Raw genomic sequence first — 20555 nt, 5'->3', positions numbered from 1 at the left:
CACTAAATTACTTCTTCAGAAACTCGGGTCCGTCCGGGATTTGAACCCGGAACCACTCGCACCCAAAACGAGTATCATACCTCTAGACCAAGGGACCATGCGTATCAGCGCCATGCTAAACTCAAAGGCCTATACTGTATTTAGTTGCATTTAAATAGTCACTAAATTACTTCTTCAAAAACTCGGGTCCGTCCGGGATTTGAACCCGGGACTATTCCCACCTTAAGCGAGTATCATATCCCTAGACCAACGGATTATGCGTATCATAAACATGCTCATTTCATAGGCCTAATCTGTAGTTAGTTGAATTTAAATAGTCACTAAATTACTTCTTCAAAAACTCGGGTCCGTCCGGGATTTGAACAGGGGACCACTCGCACCCAAAGCGAGTACCAAACCTCTAGACCAACGGATCATGCGTATTATAAACATGCTCAATATATAGGCCTAACCTGTATTTAGTTGCATTTAAATGTCACTAAAATACTTCTTGAAAAACTCGGGTCCGTCCGGGATTTGCACCCGGGACCACTCGCAACCATAGCGAGTATCATACCACTAGACCAACGGACCATGCGTAACAGAGCCATGCTCAACTCATAGGCCTAACCTGTAGCTAGTTGCATTTAAATAGTCACTAAATTACTTCTTCAAAAACTCAGGTCCATCCGGGATTTGAACCCGGGACCACTCGCACCCAAAACGAGTATCATACCCCTAGACCAACGGACCATGCGTATCAGAGACATGCTCAACTCATAAGCCTAACCTGTAGCTAGTTGAATTTAAATAGACACTAAATTACTTCTTCAGAAACTCGGGTCCGTCCGGGATTTGAACCCGGGACCACTCGCACCCAAAACGAGTATCATACTCCTAGACCAACGGACCATGCGTATCAGAGACATGCTCAACTCATAAGCCTAACCTGTAGATAGTTGAATTTAAATAGTCACTAAGTTACTTCTTCAAAAACTCGGGTCCGTCCGGGATTTGAACCCGGGACCACTCGCACCCAAAGCGAGTATCATACCCCTAGACCAACAGACCATGCGTATCAGAGACATGCTCAACTCATAGGCCTAACCTGTAGATAGTTGAATTTAAATAGACACTAAATTACTTCTTCAGAAACTCGGGTCCGTCCGGGATTTGAACCCGGGACCACTCGCACCCAAAACGAGTATCATACTCCTAGACCAACGGACCATGCGTTACAGAGACATGCTCAACTCATAAGCCTAACCTGTAGATAATTGAATTTAAATAGTCACTAAGTTACTTCTTCAAAAACTCGGGTCCGTCCGGGATTTGAACCCGGGACCACTCGCACCCAAAGCGAGTATCATACCCCTAGACCAACGGACCATGCGTATCAGAGACATGCTCAACTCATAAGCCTAATCTGTAGCTACTTGAATTTAAATAGTCACTAAATTACTTCTTCAGAAACTCGGGTCCGTCCGGGATTTGAACCCGGAACCACTCGCACCCAAAACGAGTATCATACCTCTAGACCAAGGGACCATGCGTATCAGCGCCATGCTAAACTCAAAGGCCTATACTGTATTTAGTTGCATTTAAATAGTCACTAAATTACTTCTTCAAAAACTCGGGTCCGTCCGGGATTTGAACCCGGGACTATTCCCACCTTAAGCGAGTATCATATCCCTAGACCAACGGATTATGCGTATCATAAACATGCTCATTTCATAGGCCTAATCTGTAGTTAGTTGAATTTAAATAGTCACTAAATTACTTCTTCAAAAACTCGGGTCCGTCCGGGATTTGAACAGGGGACCACTCGCACCCAAAGCGAGTACCAAACCTCTAGACCAACGGATCATGCGTATTATAAACATGCTCAATGTATAGGCCTAACCTGTATTTAGTTGCATTTAAATGTCACTAAAATACTTCTTGAAAAACTCGGGTCCGTCCGGGATTTGCACCCGGGACCACTCGCAACCATAGCGAGTATCATACCACTAGACCAACGGACCATGCGTAACAGAGCCATGCTCAACTCATAGGCCTAACCTGTAGCTAGTTGCATTTAAATAGTCACTAAATTACTTCTTCAAAAACTCAGGTCCATCCGGGAATTTAACAAAGGACCACTCGCACCCTAAGCGAGTATCATACCCCTAGACCAACGGACCATGCGTATCAGAGACATGCTCAACTCATAGGCCTAATCTGTAGACAGTTGAATTTAAATAGTCACTAAGTTACTTCTTCAAAAACTCGGGTCCGTCCGGGATTTGAACAGGGGACGACTCGCACCCAAAACGAGTATCAAACTTCTAGACCAACGGATCATGCGTATCATAAACATGCTCAATATATAGGCCTAACCTGTAGTTATTTGCATTTAAATAGTCACTAAATTACTTCTACAAAAACTAAGGTCCGTCCGGGATTTGAACCGGGACTATTCCCACCTTAAGCGAGTATCATTTCCCTAGACCAACGGATCATGCGTATCATAAACATGCTCATTTCATAGGCCTAACCTGTAGTTAGTTGCATTTAAATTGTCACTAAATTATTTCTTCAGAAACTCGGGTCCGTCCGGGATTTGAACCCGGGACCACTCGCACCCAAAACGAGTATCATACTCCTAGACCAACGGACCATGCGTATCAGAGACATGCTCAACTCATAAGCCTAACCTGTAGATAGTTGAATTTAAATAGTCACTAAGTTACTTCTTCAAAAACTCGGGTCCGTCCGGGATTTGAACCCGGGACCACTCGCACCCAAAGCGAGTATCATACCCCTAGACCAACGGACCATGCGTATCAGAGACATGCTCAACTCATAAGCCTAACCTGTAGCTACTTGAATTTAAATAGTCACTAAATTACTTCTTCAGAAACTCGGGTCCGTCCGGGATTTGAAGAGGGGACGACTCGCACCCAAAGCGAGTATCAAACCCCTAGACTAACGGATCATGCGTATCATAAACATGCTCAATATATAGGCCTAACCTGTAGTTAGTAGTTAGTTGCATTTAAATAGTCACTAAATTACTTCTTCAAAAACTCGGTTCCGTCCGGGATTTGAACCCGGGACCACTCGCACACAAAGCGAGTATCATACCCCTAGACCAACGGACCATGCGTATCAGAGACATGCTCAACTCATAAGCCTAACCTGTAGCTAGTTGAATTTAAATAGACACTAAATTACTTCTTCAGAAACTCGGGTCCGTCCGGGATTTGAACCCGGGACCACTCGCACCCAAAACGAGTATCATACTCCTAGACCAACGGACCATGCGTATCAGAGACATGCTCAACTCATAAGCCTAACCTGTAGATAGTTGAATTTAAATAGTCACTAAGTTACTTCTTCAAAAACTCGGGTCCGTCCGGGATTTGAACCCGGGACCACTCGCACCCAAAGCGAGTATCATACCCCTAGACCAACGGACCATGCGTATCAGAGACATGCTCAACTCATAAGCCTAACCTGTAGCTACTTGAATTTAAATAGTCACTAAATTACTTCTTCAGAAACTCGGGTCCGTCCGGGATTTGAAGAGGGGACGACTCGCACCCAAAGCGAGTATCAAACCCCTAGACTAACGGATCATGCGTATCATAAACATGCTCAATATATAGGCCTAACCTGTAGTTAGTAGTTAGTTGCATTTAAATAGTCACTAAATTACTTCTTCAAAAACTCGGGTCCGTCCGAGATTTGAACCCGGGACCACTCGCACACAAAGCGAGTATCATACCCCTAGACCAACGGACCATGCGTATCAGAGACATGCTCAACTCATAAGCCTAACCTGTAGCTAGTTGAATTTAAATAGACACTAAATTACTTCTTCAGAAACTCGGGTCCGTCCGGGATTTGAACCCGGGACCACTCGCACCCAAAACGAGTATCATACCCCTAGACCAACGGACCATGCGTATCAGAGACATGCTCAACTCATAAGCCTAACCTGTAGATAGTTGAATTTAAATAGACACTAAATTACTTCTTCAGAAACTCGGGTCCGTCCGGGATTTGAACCCGGGACCACTCGCACCCAAAACGAGTATCATACTCCTAGACCAACGGACCATGCGTATCAGAGACATGCTCAACTCATAAGCCTAACCTGTAGATAGTTGAATTTAAATAGTCACTAAGTTACTTCTTCAAAAACTCGGGTCCGTCCGGGATTTGAACCCGGGACCACTCGCACCCAAAGCGAGTATCATACCCCTAGACCAACAGACCATGCGTATCAGAGACATGCTCAACTCATAGGCCTAACCTGTAGATAGTTGAATTTAAATAGACACTAAATTACTTCTTCAGAAACTCGGGTCCGTCCGGGATTTGAACCCGGGACCACTCGCACCCAAAACGAGTATCATACTCCTAAACCAACGGACCATGCGTTACAGAGACATGCTCAACTCATAAGCCTAACCTGTAGATAATTGAATTTAAATAGTCACTAAGTTACTTCTTCAAAAACTCGGGTCCGTCCGGGATTTGAACCCGGGACCACTCGCACCCAAAGCGAGTATCATACCCCTAGACCAACGGACCATGCGTATCAGAGACATGCTCAACTCATAAGCCTAACCTGTAGCTACTTGAATTTAAATAGTCACTAAATTACTTCTTCAGAAACTCGGGTCCGTCCGGGATTTGAACCCGGAACCACTCGCACCCAAAACGAGTATCATACCTCTAGACCAAGGGACCATGCGTATCAGCGCCATGCTAAACTCAAAGGCCTATACTGTATTTAGTTGCATTTAAATAGTCACTAAATTACTTCTTCAAAAACTCGGGTCCGTCCGGGATTTGAACCCGGGACTATTCCCACCTTAAGCGAGTATCATATCCCTAGACCAACGGATTATGCGTATCATAAACATGCTCATTTCATAGGCCTAATCTGTAGTTAGTTGAATTTAAATAGTCACTAAATTACTTCTTCAAAAACTCGGGTCCGTCCGGGATTTGAACAGGGGACCACTCGCACCCAAAGCGAGTACCAAACCTCTAGACCAACGGATCATGCGTATTATAAACATGCTCAATATATAGGCCTAACCTGTATTTAGTTGCATTTAAATGTCACTAAAATACTTCTTGAAAAACTCGGGTCCGTCCGGGATTTGCACCCGGGACCACTCGCAACCATAGCGAGTATCATACCACTAGACCAACGGACCATGCGTAACAGAGCCATGCTCAACTCATAGGCCTAACCTGTAGCTAGTTGCATTTAAATAGTCACTAAATTACTTCTTCAAAAACTCAGGTCCATCCGGGATTTGAACCCGGGACCACTCGCACCCAAAACGAGTATCATACCCCTAGACCAACGGACCATGCGTATCAGAGACATGCTCAACTCATAAGCCTAACCTGTAGATAGTTGAATTTAAATAGTCACTAAGTTACTTCTTCAAAAACTCCGGTCCGTCCGGGATTTGAACCCGGGACCACTCGCACCCAAAGCGAGTATCATACCCCTAGACCAACAGACCATGCGTATCAGAGACATGCTCAACTCATAGGCCTAACCTGTAGATAGTTGAATTTAAATAGACACTTAATTACTTCTTCAGAAACTCGGGTCCGTCCGGGATTTGAACCCGGGACCACTCGCACCCAAAACGAGTATCATACTCCTAGACCAACGGACCATGCGTTACAGAGACATGCTCAACTCATAACCCTAACCTGTAGATAGTTGAATTTAAATAGTCACTAAGTTACTTCTTCAAAAACTCGGGTCCGTCCGGGATTTGAACCCGGAACCACTCGCACCCAAAACGAGTATCATACTCCTAGACCAACGGACCATGCGTATCAGAGACATGCTCAACTCATAGGCCTAACCTGTAGATAGTTTAATTTAACTAATCACTAAGCTACTTCTTCAAAAACTCGGGTCGGTCCGGGATTTGAAGAGGGGACGACTCGCACCCAAAGCGAGTATCAAACCCCTAGACTAACGGATCATGCGTATCATAAACATGCTCAATATATAGGCCTAACCTGTAGTTAGTAGTTAGTTGCATTTAAATAGTCACTAAATTACTTCTTCAAAAACTCGGGTCCGTCCGGGATTTGAACAGGGGACCACTCGCACCCAAAGCGAGTACCAAACCTCTAGACCAACGGATCATGCGTATTATAAACATGCTCAATATATAGGCCTAACCTGTATTTAGTTGCATTTAAATGTCACTAAAATACTTCTTGAAAAACTCGGGTCCGTCCGGGATTTGCACCCGGGACCACTCGCAACCATAGCGAGTATCATACCACTAGACCAACGGACCATGCGTAACAGAGCCATGCTCAACTCATAGGCCTAACCTGTAGCTAGTTGCATTTAAATAGTCACTAAATTACTTCTTCAAAAACTCAGGTCCGTCCGGGAATTTAACAAAGGACCACTCGCACCCTAAGCGAGTATCATACCCCTAGACCAACGGACCATGCGTATCAGAGACATGCTCAACTCATAGGCCTAATCTGTAGACAGTTGAATTTAAATAGTCACTAAGTTACTTCTTCAAAAACTCGGGTCCGTCCGGGATTTGAAGAGGGGACGACTCGCACCCAAAACGTGTATCAAACTTCTAGACCAACGGATCATGCGTATCATAAACATGCTCAATATATAGGCCTAACCTGTAGTTATTTGCATTTAAATAGTCACTAAACTACTTCTACAAAAACTAAGGTCCGTCCGGGATTTGAACCGGGACTATTCCCACCTTAAGCGAGTATCATTTCCCTAGACCAACGGATCATGCGTATCATAAACATGCTCATTTCATAGGCCTAACCTGTAGTTAGTTGCATTTAAATTGTCACTAAATTACTTCTTCAAAAACTCGCGTCCGTCCGGGATTTTAACCCGGGACCACTCGCACCCAAAGCGAGTATCATACTCCTAGACCAACGGACCATGCGTATCAGAGACATGCCCAACTCATAAGCCTAACCTGTAGATAGTTGAATTTAAATAGTCACTAAGTTACTTCTTCAAAAACTCGGGTCCGTCCGGGATTTGAACCCGGGACCACTCGCACCCAAAGCGAGTATCATACCCCTAGACCAACGGACCATGCGTATCAGAGACATGCTCAACTCATAAGCCTAACCTGTAGCTACTTGAATTTAAATAGTCACTAAATTACTTCTTCAGAAACTCGGGTCCGTCCGGGATTTGAACCCGGAATCACTCGCACCCAAAACGAGTATCATACTCCTAGACCAACGGACCATGCGTATCAGAGACATGCTCAACTCATAGGCCTAACCTGTAGATAGTTGAATTTAACTAATCACTAAGCTACTTCTTCAAAAACTCGGGTCGGTCCGGGATTTGAAGAGGGGACGACTCGCACCCAAAGCGAGTATCAAACCCCTAGACTAACGGATCATGCGTATCATAAACATGCTCAATATATAGGCCTAACCTGTAGTTAGTAGTTAGTTGCATTTAAATAGTCACTAAATTACTTCTTCAAAAACTCGGGTCCGTCCGGGATTTGAACCCGGGACCACTCGCACACAAAGCGAGTATCATACCTCTAGACCAAGGGACCATGCGTATCAGCGCCATGCTAAACTCAAAGGCCTATACTGTATTTAGTTGCATTTAAATAGTCACTAAATTACTTCTTCAAAAACTCGGGTCCGTCCGGGATTTGAACAGGGGACCACTCGCACCCAAAGCGAGTACCAAACCTCTAGACCAACGGATCATGCGTATTATAAACATGCTCAATATATAGGCCTAACCTGTATTTAGTTGCATTTAAATGTCACTAAAATACTTCTTGAAAAACTCGGGTCCGTCCGGGATTTGCACCCGGGACCACTCGCAACCATAGCGAGTATCATACCACTAGACCAACGGACCATGCGTAACAGAGCCATGCTCAACTCATAGGCCTAACCTGTAGCTAGTTGCATTTAAATAGTCACTAAATTACTTCTTCAAAAACTCAGGTCCGTCCGGGATTTGAACCCGGGACCACTCGCACCCAAAGCGAGTATCATACCCCTAGACCAACGGACCATGCGTATCAGAGACATGCTCAACTCATAAGCCTAACCTGTAGCTAGTTGAATTTAAATAGACACTAAATTACTTCTTCAGAAACCCGGGTCCGTCCGGGATTTGAACCCGGGACCACTCGCACCCAAAACGAGTATCATACCCCTAGACCAACGGACCATGCGTATCAGAGACATGCTCAACTCATAAGCCTAACCTGTAGCTAGTTGAATTTAAATAGACACTAAATTACTTCTTCAGAAACTCGGGTCCGTCCGGGATTTGAACCCGGGACCACTCGCACCCAAAACGAGTATCATACTCCTAGACCAACGGACCATGCGTATCAGAGACATGCTCAACTCATAAGCCTAACCTGTAGATAGTTGAATTTAAATAGTCACTAAGTTACTTCTTCAAAAACTCGGGTCCGTCCGGGATTTGAACCCGGGACCACTCGCACCCAAAGCGAGTATCATCCCCTAGACCAACGGACCATGCGTATCAGAGACATGCTCAACTCATAAGCCTAACCTGTAGCTACTTGAATTTAAATAGTCACTAAATTACTTCTTCAGAAACTCGGGTCCGTCCGGGATTTGAACCCGGAACCACTCGCACCCAAAACGAGTATCATACTCCTAGACCAACGGACCATGCGTATCAGAGACATGCTCAACTCATAAGCCTAACCTGTAGATAGTTGAATTTAAATAGTCACTAAGTTACTTCTTCAAAAACTCGGGTCCGTCCGGGATTTGAACCCGGGACCACTCGCACCCAAAGCGAGTATCATACCCATAGACCAACAGACCATGCGTATCAGAGACATGCTCAACTCATAGGCCTAACCTGTAGATAGTTGAATTTAAATAGACACTAAATTACTTCTTCAGAAACCCGGGTCCGTCCGGGATTTGAGCCCGGGACCACTCGCACCCAAAACGAGTATCATACTCCTAGACCAACGGACCATGCGTTACAGAGACATGCTCAACTCATAGGCCTAACCTGTAGATAGTTGAATTTAAATAGACACTAAATTACTTCTTCAGAAACCCGGGTCCGTCCGGGATTTGAACCCGGGACCACTCGCACCCAAAACGAGTATCATACTCCTAGACCAACGGACCATGCGTTACAGAGACATGCTCAACTCATAAGCCTAACCTGTAGCTACTTGAATTTAAATAGTCACTAAATTACTTCTTCAGAAACTCGGGTCCGTCCGGGATTTGAACCCGGAACCACTCGCACCCAAAACAAGTATCATACTCCTAGACCAACGGACCATGCGTATCAGAGACATGCTCAACTCATAGGCCTAACCTGTAGATAGTTGAATTTAACTAATCACTAAGCTACTTCTTCAAAAACTCGGGTCGGTCCGGGATTTGAAGAGGGGACGACTCGCACCCAAAGCGAGTATCAAACCCCTAGACTAACGGATCATGCGTATCATAAACATGCTCAATATATAGGCCTAACCTGTAGTTAGTAGTTAGTTGCATTTAAATAGTCACTAAATTACTTCTTCAAAAACTCGGGTCCGTCCGGGATTTGAACCCGGGACTACTCGCACTCAAAGCGAGTATCATACCTCTAGACCAAGGGACCATGCGTATCAGCGCCATGCTAAACTCAAAGGCCTATACTGTATTTAGTTGCATTTAAATAGTCACTAAATTACTTCTTCAAAAACTCGGGTCCGTCCGGGATTTGAACCCGGGACTATTCCCACCTTAAGCGAGTATCATATCCCTAGACCAACGGATTATGCGTATCATAAACATGCTCATTTCATAGGCCTAATCTGTAGTTAGTTGAATTTAAATAGTCACTAAATTACTTCTTCAAAAACTCGGGTCCGTCCGGGATTTGAACAGGGGACCACTCGCACCCAAAGCGAGTACCAAACCTCTAGACCAACGGATCATGCGTATTATAAACATGCTCAATATATAGGCCTAACCTGTATTTAGTTGCATTTAAATGTCACTAAAATACTTCTTGAAAAACTCGGGTCCGTCCGGGATTTGCACCCGGGACCACTCGCAACCATAGCGAGTATCATACCACTAGACCAACGGACCATGCGTAACAGAGCCATGCTCAACTCATAGGCCTAACCTGTAGCTAGTTGCATTTAAATAGTCACTAAATTACTTCTTCAAAAACTCAGGTCCGTCCGGGAATTTAACAAAGGACCACTCGCACCCTAAGCGAGTATCATACCCCTAGACCAACGGACCATGCGTATCAGAGACATGCTCAACTCATAGGCCTAATCTGTAGACAGTTGAATTTAAATAGTCACTAAGTTACTTCTTCAAAAACTCGGGTCCGTCCGGGATTTGAACAGGGGACGACTCGCACCCAAAACGAGTATCAAACTTCTAGACCAACGGATCATGCGTATCATAAACATGCTCAATATATAGGCCTAACCTGTAGTTATTTGCATTTAAATAGTCACTAAATTACTTCTACAAAAACTAAGGTCCGTCCGGGATTTGAACCGGGACTATTCCCACCTTAAGCGAGTATCATTTCCCTAGACCAACGGATCATGCGTATCATAAACATGCTCATTTCATAGGCCTAACCTGTAGTTAGTTGCATTTCAATTGTCACTAAATTACTTCTTCAAAAACTCGCGTCCGTCCGGGATTTTAACCCGGGACCACTCGCACCCAAAGCGAGTATCATACTCCTAGACCAACGGACCATGCGTATCAGAGACATGCTCAACTCATAAGCCTAACCTGTAGATAGATGAATTTAAATAGTCACTAAGTTACTTCTTCAAAAACTCGGGTCCGTCCGGGATTTGAACCCGGGACCACTTGCACCCAAAGCGAGTATCATACCCCTAGACCAACAGACCATGCGTATCAGAGACATGCTCAACTCATAGGCCTAACCTGTAGATAGTTGAATTTAACTAATCACTAAGCTACTTCTTCAAAAACTCGGGTCGGTTCGGGATTTGAAGAGGGGACGACTCGCACCCAAAGCGAGTATCAAACCCCTAGACTAATGGATCATGCGTATCATAAACATGCTCAATATATAGGCTTAACCTGTAGTTAGTAGTTAGTTGCATTTAAATAGTCACTAAATTACTTCTTCAAAAACTCGGGTCCGTCCGGGATTTGAACCCGGGACCACTCGCACACAAAGCGAGTATCATACCCCTAGACCAACGGACCATACGTATCAGAGACATGCTCAACTCATAAGCCTAACCTGTAGCTAGTTGAATTTAAATAGACACTAAATTACTTCTTCAGAAACTCGGGTCCGTCCGGGATTTGAACCCGGGACCACTCGCACCCAAAACGAGTATCATACTCCTAGACCACCGGACCATGCGTATCAGAGACATGCTCAACTCATAAGCCTAACCTGTAGATAGTTGAATTTAAATAGTCACTAAGTTACTTCTTCAAAAACTCGGGTCCGTCCGGGATTTGAACCCGGGACCACTCGCACCCAAAGCGAGTATCATACCCCTAGACCAACGGACCATGCGTATCAGAGACATGCTCAACTCATAAGCCTAACCTGTAGCTACTTGAATTTAAATAGTCACTAAATTACTTCTTCAGAAACTCGGGTCCGTCCGGGATTTGAAGAGGGGACGACTCGCACCCAAAGCGAGTATCAAACCCCTAGACTAACGGATCATGCGTATCATAAACATGCTCAATATATAGGCCTAACCTGTAGTTAGTAGTTAGTTGCATTTAAATAGTCACTAAATTACTTCTTCAAAAACTCGGGTCCGTCCGAGATTTGAACCCGGGACCACTCGCACACAAAGCGAGTATCATACCCCTAGACCAACGGACCATGCGTATCAGAGACATGCTCAACTCATAAGCCTAACCTGTAGCTAGTTGAATTTAAATAGACACTAAATTACTTCTTCAGAAACTCGGGTCCGTCCGGGATTTGAACCCGGGACCACTCGCACCCAAAACGAGTATCATACTCCTAGACCAACGGACCATGCGTATCAGAGACATGCTCAACTCATAAGCCTAACCTGTAGATAGTTGAATTTAAATAGTCACTAAGTTACTTCTTCAAAAACTCGGGTCCGTCCGGGATTTGAACCCGGGACCACTCGCACCCAAAGCGAGTATCATACCCCTAGACCAACGGACCATGCGTATCAGAGACATGCTCAACTCATAAGCCTAACCTGTAGCTAGTTGAATTTAAATAGACACTAAATTACTTCTTCAGAAACTCGGGTCCGTCCGGGATTTGAACCCGGGACCACTCGCACCCAAAACGAGTATCATACCCCTAGACCAACGGACCATGCGTATCAGAGACATGCTCAACTCATAAGCCTAACCTGTAGCTAGTTGAATTTAAATAGACACTAAATTACTTCTTCAGAAACTCGGGTCCGTCCGGGATTTGAACCCGGGACCACTCGCACCCAAAACGAGTATCATACTCCTAGACCAACGGACCATGCGTATCAGAGACATGCTCAACTCATAAGCCTAACCTGTAGATAGTTGAATTTAAATAGTCACTAAGTTACTTCTTCAAAAACTCGGGTCCGTCCGGGATTTGAACCCGGGACCACTCGCACCCAAAGCGAGTATCATACCCCTAGACCAACGGACCATGCGTATCAGAGACATGCTCAACTCATAAGCCTAACCTGTAGCTACTTGAATTTAAATAGTCACTAAATTACTTCTTCAGAAACTCGGGTCCGTCCGGGATTTGAACCCGGAACCACTCGCACCCAAAACGAGTATCATACTCCTAGACCAACGGACCATGCGTATCAGAGACATGCTCAACTCATAAGCCTAACCTGTAGATAGTTGAATTTAAATAGTCACTAAGTTACTTCTTCAAAAACTCGGGTCCGTCCGGGATTTGAACCCGGGACCACTCGCACCCAAAGCGAGTATCATACCCCTAGACCAACAGACCATGCGTATCAGAGACATGCTCAACTCATAGGCCTAACCTGTAGATAGTTGAATTTAACTAATCACTAAGCTACTTCTTCAAAAACTCGGGTCGGTTCGGGATTTGAAGAGGGGACGACTCGCACCCAAAGCGAGTATCAAACCCCTAGACTAATGGATCATGCGTATCATAAACATGCTCAATATATAGGCTTAACCTGTAGTTAGTAGTTAGTTGCATTTAAATAGTCACTAAATTACTTCTTCAAAAACTCGGGTCCGTCCGGGATTTGAACCCGGGACCACTCGCACCCAAAGCGAGTATCATACCCCTAGACCAACGGACCATGCGTATCAGAGACATGCTCAACTCATAAGCCTAACCTGTAGCTACTTGAATTTAAATAGTCACTAAATTACTTCTTCAGAAACTCGGGTCCGTCCGGGATTTGAACCCGGAACCACTCGCACCCAAAACGAGTATCATACTCCTAGACCAACGGACCATGCGTATCAGAGACATGCTCAACTCATAAGCCTAACCTGTAGATAGTTGAATTTAAATAGTCACTAAGTTACTTCTTCAAAAACTCGGGTCCGTCCGGGATTTGAACCCGGGACCACTCGCACCCAAAGCGAGTATCATACCCCTAGACCAACAGACCATGCGTATCAGAGACATGCTCAACTCATAGGCCTAACCTGTAGATAGTTGAATTTAACTAATCACTAAGCTACTTCTTCAAAAACTCGGGTCGGTTCGGGATTTGAAGAGGGGACGACTCGCACCCAAAGCGAGTATCAAACCCCTAGACTAATGGATCATGCGTATCATAAACATGCTCAATATATAGGCTTAACCTGTAGTTAGTAGTTAGTTGCATTTAAATAGTCACTAAATTACTTCTTCAAAAACTCGGGTCCGTCCGGGATTTGAACCCGGGACCACTCGCACACAAAGCGAGTATCATACCCCTAGACCAACGGACCATACGTATCAGAGACATGCTCAACTCATAAGCCTAACCTGTAGCTAGTTGAATTTAAATAGACACTAAATTACTTCTTCAGAAACTCGGGTCCGTCCGGGATTTGAACCCGGGACCACTCGCACCCAAAACGAGTATCATACTCCTAGACCACCGGACCATGCGTATCAGAGACATGCTCAACTCATAAGCCTAACCTGTAGCTAGTTGAATTTAAATAGACACTAAATTACTTCTTCAGAAACTCGGGTCCGTCCGGGATTTGAACCCGGGACCACTCGCACCCAAAACGAGTATCATACTCCTAGACCAACGGACCATGCGTATCAGAGACATGCTCAACTCATAAGCCTAACCTGTAGATAGTTGAATTTAAATAGTCACTAAGTTACTTCTTCAAAAACTCGGGTCCGTCCGGGATTTGAACCCGGGACCACTCGCACCCAAAGCGAGTATCATACCCCTAGACCAACGGACCATGCGTATCAGAGACATGCTCAACTCATAAGCCTAACCTGTAGCTACTTGAATTTAAATAGTCACTAAATTACTTCTTCAGAAACTCGGGTCCGTCCGGGATTTGAACCCGGAACCACTCGCACCCAAAACGAGTATCATACTCCTAGACCAACGGACCATGCGTATCAGAGACATGCTCAACTCATAAGCCTAACCTGTAGATAGTTGAATTTAAATAGTCACTAAGTTACTTCTTCAAAATCTCGGGTCCGTCCGGGATTTGAACCCGGGACCACTCGCACCCAAAGCGAGTATCATACCCCTAGACCAACAGACCATGCGTATCAGAGACATGCTCAACTCATAGGCCTAACCTGTAGATAGTTGAATTTAACTAATCACTAAGCTACTTCTTCAAAAACTCGGGTCGGTTCGGGATTTGAAGAGGGGACGACTCGCACCCAAAGCGAGTATCAAACCCCTAGACTAATGGATCATGCGTATCATAAACATGCTCAATATATAGGCTTAACCTGTAGTTAGTAGTTAGTTGCATTTAAATAGTCACTAAATTACTTCTTCAAAAACTCGGGTCCGTCCGGGATTTGAACCCGGGACCACTCGCACACAAAGCGAGTATCATACCCCTAGACCAACGGACCATACGTATCAGAGACATGCTCAACTCATAAGCCTAACCTGTAGCTAGTTGAATTTAAATAGACACTAAATTACTTCTTCAGAAACTCGGGTCCGTCCGGGATTTGAACCCGGGACCACTCGCACCCAAAACGAGTATCATACTCCTAGACCACCGGACCATGCGTATCAGAGACATGCTCAACTCATAAGCCTAACCTGTAGATAGTTGAATTTAAATAGTCACTAAGTTACTTCTTCAAAAACTCGGGTCCGTCCGGGATTTGAACCCGGGACCACTCGCACCCAAAGCGAGTATCATACCCCTAGAGCAACGGACCATGCGTATCAGAGACATGCTCAACTCATAAGCCTAACCTGTAGCTACTTGAATTTAAATAGTCACTAAATTACTTCTTCAGAAACTCGGGTCCGTCCGGGATTTGAACCCGGGACCACTCGCACCCAAAACGAGTATCATACTCCTAGACCAACGGACCATGCGTATCAGAGACATGCTCAACTCATAAGCCTAACCTGTAGATAGTTGAATTTAAATAGTCACTAAGTTACTTCTTCAAAAACTCGGGTCCGTCCGGGATTTGAACCCGGGACCACTCGCACCCAAAGCGAGTATCATACCCCTAGACCAACAGACCATGCGTATCAGAGACATGCTCAACTCATAGGCCTAACCTGTAGATAGTTGAATTTAAATAGACACTAAATTACTTCTTCAGAAACTCGGGTCCGTCCGGGATTTGAACCCGGGACCACTCGCACCCAAAACGAGTATCATACTCCTAGACCAAAGGACCATGCGTTACAGAGACATGCTCAACTCATAAGCCTAACCTGTAGATAGTTGAATTTAAATAGTCACTAAGTTACTTCTTCAAAAACTCGGGTCCGTCCGGGATTTGAACCCGGGACCACTCGCACCCAAAGCGAGTATCATACCCCTAGACCAACGGACCATGCGTATCAGAGACATGCTCAACTCATAAGCCTAACCTGTAGCTACTTGAATTTAAATAGTCACTAAATTACTTCTTCAGAAACTCGGGTCCGTCCGGGATTTGAACCCGGAACCACTCGCACCCAAAACGAGTATCATACTCCTAGACCAACGGACCATGCGTATCAGAGACATGCTCAACTCATAAGCCTAACCTGTAGATAGTTGAATTTAAATAGTCACTAAGTTACTTCTACAAAAACTCGGGTCCGTCCGGGATTTGAACCCGGGACCACTCGCACCCAAAGCGAGTATCATACCCCTAGACCAACAGACCATGCGTATCAGAGACATGCTCAACTCATAGGCCTAACCTGTAGATAGTTGAATTTAACTAATCACTAAGCTACTTCTTCAAAAACTCGGGTCGGTCCGGGATTTGAAGAGGGGACGACTCGCACCCAAAGCGAGTATCAAACCCCTAGACTAACGGATCATGCGTATCATAAACATGCTCAATATATAGGCCTAACCTGTAGTTAGTAGTTAGTTGCATTTAAATAGTCACTAAATTACTTCTTCAAAAACTCGGGTCCGTCCGGGATTTGAACCCGGGACCACTCGCACACAAAGCGAGTATCATACCTCTAGACCAAGGGACCATGCGTGTCAGCGCCATGCTAAACTCAAAGGCCTATACTGTATTTAGTTGCATTTAAATAGTCACTAAATTACTTCTTCAAAAAGTCGGGTCCGTCCGGGATTTGAACCCGGGACTATTCCCACCTTAAGCGAGTATCATATCCCTAGACCAACGGATTATGCGTATCATAAACATGCTCATTTCATAGGCCTAATCTGTAGTTAGTTGAATTTAAATAGTCACTAAATTACTTCTTCAAAAACTCGGGTCCGTCCGGGATTTGAACAGGGGACCACTCGCACCCAAAGCGAGTACCAAACCTCTAGACCAACGGATCATGCGTATTATAAACATGCTCAATATATAGGCCTAACCTGTATTTAGTTGCATTTAAATGTCACTAAAATACTTCATGAAAAACTCGGGTCCGTCCGGGATTTGAACAGGGGACGACTCGCACCCAAAACGAGTATCAAACTTCTAGACCAACGGATCATGCGTATCATAAACATGCTCAATATATAGGCCTAACCTGTAGTTATTTGCATTTAAATAGTCACTAAATTACTTCTACAAAAACTAAGGTCCGTCCGGGATTTGAACCGGGACTATTCCCACCTTAAGCGAGTATCATTTCCCTAGACCAACGGATCATGCGTATCATAAACATGATCATTTCATAGGCCTAACCTGTAGTTAGTTGCATTTAAATTGTCACTAAATTACTTCTTCAAAAACTCGCGTCCATCCAGGATTTTAACCCGGGACCACTCGCACCCAAAGCGAGTATCATACTCCTAGACCAACGGACCATGCGTATCAGAGACATGCTCAACTCATAAGCCTAACCTGTACATAGTTGAATTTCAATAGTCACTAAGTTACTTCTTCAAAAACTCGGGTCCGTCTGGGATTTGAACCCGGGACCACTCGCACCCAAAGCGAGTGTCATACCCCTAGACCAACAGACCATGCGTATCAGAGACATGCTCAACTCATAGGCCTAACCTGTAGATAGTTGAATTTAACTAATCACTAAGCTACTTCTTCAAAAACTCGGGTCGGTCCGGGATTTGAAGAGGGGACGACTCGCACCCAAAGCGAGTATCAAACCCCTAGACTAACGGATCATGCGTATCATAAACATGCTCAATATATAGGCCTAACCTGTAGTTAGTAGTTAGTTGCATTTAAATAGTCACTAAATTACTTCTTCAAAAACTCGGGTCCGTCCGGGATTTGAACCCGGGACCACTCGCACACAAAGCGAGTATCATACCTCTAGACCAAGGGACCATGCGTATCAGCGCCATGCTAAACTCAAAGGCCTATACTGTATTTAGTTGCATTTAAATAGTCACTAAATTACTTCTTCAAAAAGTCGGGTCCGTCCGGGATTTGAACCCGGGACTATTCCCACCTTAAGCGAGTATCATATCCCTAGACCAACGGATTATGCGTATCATAAACATGCTCATTTCATAGGCCTAATCTGTAGTTAGTTGAATTTAAATAGTCACTAAATTACTTCTTCAAAAACTCGGGTCCGTCCGGGATTTGAACAGGGGACCACTCGCACCCAAAGCGGGTACCAAACCTCTAGACCAACGGATCATGCGTATTATAAACATGCTCAATATATAGGCCTAACCTGTATTTAGTTGCATTTAAATGTCACTAAAATACTTCTTGAAAAACTCGGGTCCGTCCGGGATTTGCACCCGGGACCACTCGCAACCATAGCGAGTATCATACCACTAGACCAACGGACCATGCGTAACAGAGCCATGCTCAACTCATAGGCCTAACCTGTAGCTAGTTGCATTTAAATAGTCACTAAATTACTTCTTCAAAAACTCAGGTCCGTCCGGGAATTTAACAAAGGACCACTCGCACCCTAAGCGAGTATCATACCCCTAGACCAACGGACCATGCGTATCAGAGCCATGCTCAACTCATAGGCCTAACCTGTATTTATTTGCATTTAAATGTCACTAAAATACTTCATGAAAAACTCGGGTTCGTCCGGGATTTGAACCCGGGACCACTCGCACCCAAAGCGAGTATCATACCCCTAGACCAACGGACCATGCGTATCAGAGACATGCTCAACTCATATGCCTAATCTGTAGACAGTTGAATTTAAAGAGTCACTAAGTTACTTCTTCAAAAACTCGGGTCCGTCCGGGATTTGAACAGGGGACGACTCGCACCCAAAACGAGTATCAAACTTCTAGACCAACGGATCATGCGTATCATAAACATGCTCAATATATAGGCCTAACCTGTAGTTATTTGCATTTAAATAGTCACTAAATTACTTCTACAAAAACTAAGGTCCGTCCGGGATTTGAACCGGGACTATTCCCACCTTAAGCGAGTATCATTTCCCTAGACCAACGGATCATGCGTATCATAAACATGATCATTTCATAGGCCTAACCTGTAGTTAGTTGCATTTAAATTGTCACTAAATTACTTCTTCAAAAACTCGCGTCCATCCGGGATTTTAACCCGGGACCACTCGCACCCAAAGCGAGTATCATACTCCTAGACCAACGGACCATGCGTATCAGAGACATGCTCAACTCATAAGCCTAACCTGTAGATAGTTGAATTTAAATAGTCACTAAGTTACTTCTTCAAAAACTCGGGTCCGTCCGGGATTTGAACCCGGGACCACTCGCACCCAAAGCGAGTATCATACCCCTAGACCAACAGACCATGCGTATCAGAGACATGCTCAACTCATAGGCCTAACCTGTAGATAGTTGAATTTAACTAATCACTAAGCTACTTCTTCAAAAACTCGGGTCGGTCCGGGATTTGAAGAGGGGACGACTCGCACCCAAAGCGAGTATCAAACCCCTAGACTAACGGATCATGCGTATCATAAACATGCTCAATATATAGGCCTAACCTGTAGTTAGTAGTTAGTTGCATTTAAATAGTCACTAAATTACTTCTTCAAAAACTCGGGTCCGTCCGGGATTTGAACCCGGGACCACTCGCACACAAAGCGAGTATCATACCTCTAGACCAAGGGACCATGCGTATCAGCGCCATGCTAAACTCAAAGGCCTATACTGTATTTAGTTGCATTTAAATAGTCACTAAATTACTTCTTCAAAAACTCGGGTCCGTCCGGGATTTGAACCCGGGACTATTCCCACCTTAAGCGAGTATCATATCCCTAGACCAACGGATTATGCGTATCATAAACATGCTCATTTCATAGGCCTAATCTGTAGTTAGTTGAATTTAAATAGTCACTAAATTACTTCTTCAAAAACTCGGGTCCGTCCGGGATTTGAACAGGGGACCACTCGCACCCAAAGCGAATACCAAACCTCTAGACCAACGGATCATGCGTATTATAAACATGCTCAATATATAGGCCTAACCTGTATTTAGTTGCATTTAAATGTCACTAAAATACTTCTTCAAAAACTCGGGTCGGTCCGGGATTTGAACAGGGGACGACTCGCACCCAAAGCGAGTATCAAACCCCTAGATTAACGGATCATGCGTATCATAAACATGCTCAATATATAGGCCTAACCTGTAGTTAGTAGTTAGTTGCATTTAAATAGTCACTAAATTACTTCTTCAAAAACTCGGGCCCGTCCGGGATTTGAACCCGGGACCACTCGCACACAAAGCGAGTATCATACCTCTAGACCAACGGACCATGCGTATCAGAGATATGCTCAACTCATAAGCCTAACCTGTAGTTAGTTGCATTTAAATAGTCACTAAATTACTTCTTCAAAAACTCGGGCCCGTCCGGGATTTGAACCCGGGACCACTCGCACACAAAGCGAGTATCATACCCCTAGACCAACGGACCATGCGTATCAGAGACATGCTCAAC

At 44.6% G+C, this 20555-nt stretch overlaps 36 non-coding genes across 36 annotated transcripts; all 36 read right to left on the bottom strand.

Moving 5' to 3' along the window:
* Positions 1-660: 660 nt before the first annotated feature.
* TRNAP-UGG (transfer RNA proline (anticodon UGG)) lies at positions 661-732 on the bottom strand. The gene has a single exon. It is a non-coding gene; the product is annotated as a tRNA-Pro (tRNA).
* Positions 733-978: 246 nt separating this feature from the next.
* TRNAP-UGG (transfer RNA proline (anticodon UGG)) lies at positions 979-1050 on the bottom strand. The gene has a single exon. It is a non-coding gene; the product is annotated as a tRNA-Pro (tRNA).
* A 246-nt stretch (positions 1051-1296) lies between these two features.
* TRNAP-UGG (transfer RNA proline (anticodon UGG)) lies at positions 1297-1368 on the bottom strand. The gene has a single exon. It is a non-coding gene; the product is annotated as a tRNA-Pro (tRNA).
* A 1357-nt stretch (positions 1369-2725) lies between these two features.
* On the bottom strand, positions 2726-2797 carry TRNAP-UGG (transfer RNA proline (anticodon UGG)). Its single transcript has one exon. It is a non-coding gene; the product is annotated as a tRNA-Pro (tRNA).
* A 252-nt stretch (positions 2798-3049) lies between these two features.
* Positions 3050-3122, bottom strand: TRNAT-UGU (transfer RNA threonine (anticodon UGU)). Its single transcript has one exon. It is a non-coding gene; the product is annotated as a tRNA-Thr (tRNA).
* Positions 3123-3368: 246 nt separating this feature from the next.
* Positions 3369-3440, bottom strand: TRNAP-UGG (transfer RNA proline (anticodon UGG)). Its single transcript has one exon. It is a non-coding gene; the product is annotated as a tRNA-Pro (tRNA).
* Positions 3441-3693: 253 nt separating this feature from the next.
* On the bottom strand, positions 3694-3765 carry TRNAT-UGU (transfer RNA threonine (anticodon UGU)). The gene has a single exon. It is a non-coding gene; the product is annotated as a tRNA-Thr (tRNA).
* An 87-nt stretch (positions 3766-3852) lies between these two features.
* On the bottom strand, positions 3853-3924 carry TRNAP-UGG (transfer RNA proline (anticodon UGG)). Its single transcript has one exon. It is a non-coding gene; the product is annotated as a tRNA-Pro (tRNA).
* A 246-nt stretch (positions 3925-4170) lies between these two features.
* Positions 4171-4242, bottom strand: TRNAP-UGG (transfer RNA proline (anticodon UGG)). The gene has a single exon. It is a non-coding gene; the product is annotated as a tRNA-Pro (tRNA).
* Positions 4243-4488: 246 nt separating this feature from the next.
* TRNAP-UGG (transfer RNA proline (anticodon UGG)) lies at positions 4489-4560 on the bottom strand. Its single transcript has one exon. It is a non-coding gene; the product is annotated as a tRNA-Pro (tRNA).
* A 722-nt stretch (positions 4561-5282) lies between these two features.
* On the bottom strand, positions 5283-5354 carry TRNAP-UGG (transfer RNA proline (anticodon UGG)). Its single transcript has one exon. It is a non-coding gene; the product is annotated as a tRNA-Pro (tRNA).
* Positions 5355-5441: 87 nt separating this feature from the next.
* Positions 5442-5513, bottom strand: TRNAP-UGG (transfer RNA proline (anticodon UGG)). The gene has a single exon. It is a non-coding gene; the product is annotated as a tRNA-Pro (tRNA).
* A 1523-nt stretch (positions 5514-7036) lies between these two features.
* TRNAP-UGG (transfer RNA proline (anticodon UGG)) lies at positions 7037-7108 on the bottom strand. Its single transcript has one exon. It is a non-coding gene; the product is annotated as a tRNA-Pro (tRNA).
* An 888-nt stretch (positions 7109-7996) lies between these two features.
* TRNAP-UGG (transfer RNA proline (anticodon UGG)) lies at positions 7997-8068 on the bottom strand. Its single transcript has one exon. It is a non-coding gene; the product is annotated as a tRNA-Pro (tRNA).
* An 87-nt stretch (positions 8069-8155) lies between these two features.
* On the bottom strand, positions 8156-8227 carry TRNAP-UGG (transfer RNA proline (anticodon UGG)). The gene has a single exon. It is a non-coding gene; the product is annotated as a tRNA-Pro (tRNA).
* A 2960-nt stretch (positions 8228-11187) lies between these two features.
* Positions 11188-11259, bottom strand: TRNAT-UGU (transfer RNA threonine (anticodon UGU)). Its single transcript has one exon. It is a non-coding gene; the product is annotated as a tRNA-Thr (tRNA).
* Positions 11260-11505: 246 nt separating this feature from the next.
* On the bottom strand, positions 11506-11577 carry TRNAP-UGG (transfer RNA proline (anticodon UGG)). Its single transcript has one exon. It is a non-coding gene; the product is annotated as a tRNA-Pro (tRNA).
* A 253-nt stretch (positions 11578-11830) lies between these two features.
* On the bottom strand, positions 11831-11902 carry TRNAT-UGU (transfer RNA threonine (anticodon UGU)). The gene has a single exon. It is a non-coding gene; the product is annotated as a tRNA-Thr (tRNA).
* A 246-nt stretch (positions 11903-12148) lies between these two features.
* Positions 12149-12220, bottom strand: TRNAP-UGG (transfer RNA proline (anticodon UGG)). The gene has a single exon. It is a non-coding gene; the product is annotated as a tRNA-Pro (tRNA).
* An 87-nt stretch (positions 12221-12307) lies between these two features.
* TRNAP-UGG (transfer RNA proline (anticodon UGG)) lies at positions 12308-12379 on the bottom strand. The gene has a single exon. It is a non-coding gene; the product is annotated as a tRNA-Pro (tRNA).
* Positions 12380-12625: 246 nt separating this feature from the next.
* Positions 12626-12697, bottom strand: TRNAP-UGG (transfer RNA proline (anticodon UGG)). Its single transcript has one exon. It is a non-coding gene; the product is annotated as a tRNA-Pro (tRNA).
* A 246-nt stretch (positions 12698-12943) lies between these two features.
* On the bottom strand, positions 12944-13015 carry TRNAP-UGG (transfer RNA proline (anticodon UGG)). Its single transcript has one exon. It is a non-coding gene; the product is annotated as a tRNA-Pro (tRNA).
* Positions 13016-13268: 253 nt separating this feature from the next.
* TRNAP-UGG (transfer RNA proline (anticodon UGG)) lies at positions 13269-13340 on the bottom strand. The gene has a single exon. It is a non-coding gene; the product is annotated as a tRNA-Pro (tRNA).
* A 246-nt stretch (positions 13341-13586) lies between these two features.
* On the bottom strand, positions 13587-13658 carry TRNAP-UGG (transfer RNA proline (anticodon UGG)). The gene has a single exon. It is a non-coding gene; the product is annotated as a tRNA-Pro (tRNA).
* Positions 13659-13911: 253 nt separating this feature from the next.
* Positions 13912-13983, bottom strand: TRNAT-UGU (transfer RNA threonine (anticodon UGU)). The gene has a single exon. It is a non-coding gene; the product is annotated as a tRNA-Thr (tRNA).
* Positions 13984-14388: 405 nt separating this feature from the next.
* On the bottom strand, positions 14389-14460 carry TRNAP-UGG (transfer RNA proline (anticodon UGG)). Its single transcript has one exon. It is a non-coding gene; the product is annotated as a tRNA-Pro (tRNA).
* A 246-nt stretch (positions 14461-14706) lies between these two features.
* Positions 14707-14778, bottom strand: TRNAP-UGG (transfer RNA proline (anticodon UGG)). The gene has a single exon. It is a non-coding gene; the product is annotated as a tRNA-Pro (tRNA).
* Positions 14779-15031: 253 nt separating this feature from the next.
* On the bottom strand, positions 15032-15103 carry TRNAT-UGU (transfer RNA threonine (anticodon UGU)). The gene has a single exon. It is a non-coding gene; the product is annotated as a tRNA-Thr (tRNA).
* Positions 15104-15349: 246 nt separating this feature from the next.
* TRNAP-UGG (transfer RNA proline (anticodon UGG)) lies at positions 15350-15421 on the bottom strand. Its single transcript has one exon. It is a non-coding gene; the product is annotated as a tRNA-Pro (tRNA).
* A 246-nt stretch (positions 15422-15667) lies between these two features.
* Positions 15668-15739, bottom strand: TRNAP-UGG (transfer RNA proline (anticodon UGG)). The gene has a single exon. It is a non-coding gene; the product is annotated as a tRNA-Pro (tRNA).
* A 246-nt stretch (positions 15740-15985) lies between these two features.
* TRNAP-UGG (transfer RNA proline (anticodon UGG)) lies at positions 15986-16057 on the bottom strand. Its single transcript has one exon. It is a non-coding gene; the product is annotated as a tRNA-Pro (tRNA).
* Positions 16058-16303: 246 nt separating this feature from the next.
* TRNAP-UGG (transfer RNA proline (anticodon UGG)) lies at positions 16304-16375 on the bottom strand. The gene has a single exon. It is a non-coding gene; the product is annotated as a tRNA-Pro (tRNA).
* Positions 16376-18698: 2323 nt separating this feature from the next.
* TRNAP-UGG (transfer RNA proline (anticodon UGG)) lies at positions 18699-18770 on the bottom strand. Its single transcript has one exon. It is a non-coding gene; the product is annotated as a tRNA-Pro (tRNA).
* A 563-nt stretch (positions 18771-19333) lies between these two features.
* TRNAP-UGG (transfer RNA proline (anticodon UGG)) lies at positions 19334-19405 on the bottom strand. The gene has a single exon. It is a non-coding gene; the product is annotated as a tRNA-Pro (tRNA).
* Positions 19406-20300: 895 nt separating this feature from the next.
* Positions 20301-20372, bottom strand: TRNAT-UGU (transfer RNA threonine (anticodon UGU)). The gene has a single exon. It is a non-coding gene; the product is annotated as a tRNA-Thr (tRNA).
* Positions 20373-20459: 87 nt separating this feature from the next.
* TRNAT-UGU (transfer RNA threonine (anticodon UGU)) lies at positions 20460-20531 on the bottom strand. Its single transcript has one exon. It is a non-coding gene; the product is annotated as a tRNA-Thr (tRNA).
* Positions 20532-20555: the final 24 nt, after the last annotated feature.

This window comes from Phalangium opilio, unplaced genomic scaffold (assembly GCF_054372755.1).
Source record: "Phalangium opilio isolate 3A_F unplaced genomic scaffold, DU_Popi_V2 ptg000523l_1, whole genome shotgun sequence".
NCBI lineage: Eukaryota > Metazoa > Arthropoda > Arachnida > Opiliones > Phalangiidae > Phalangium > Phalangium opilio.
This window is presented reverse-complemented; position numbering and strand designations above follow the sequence as displayed.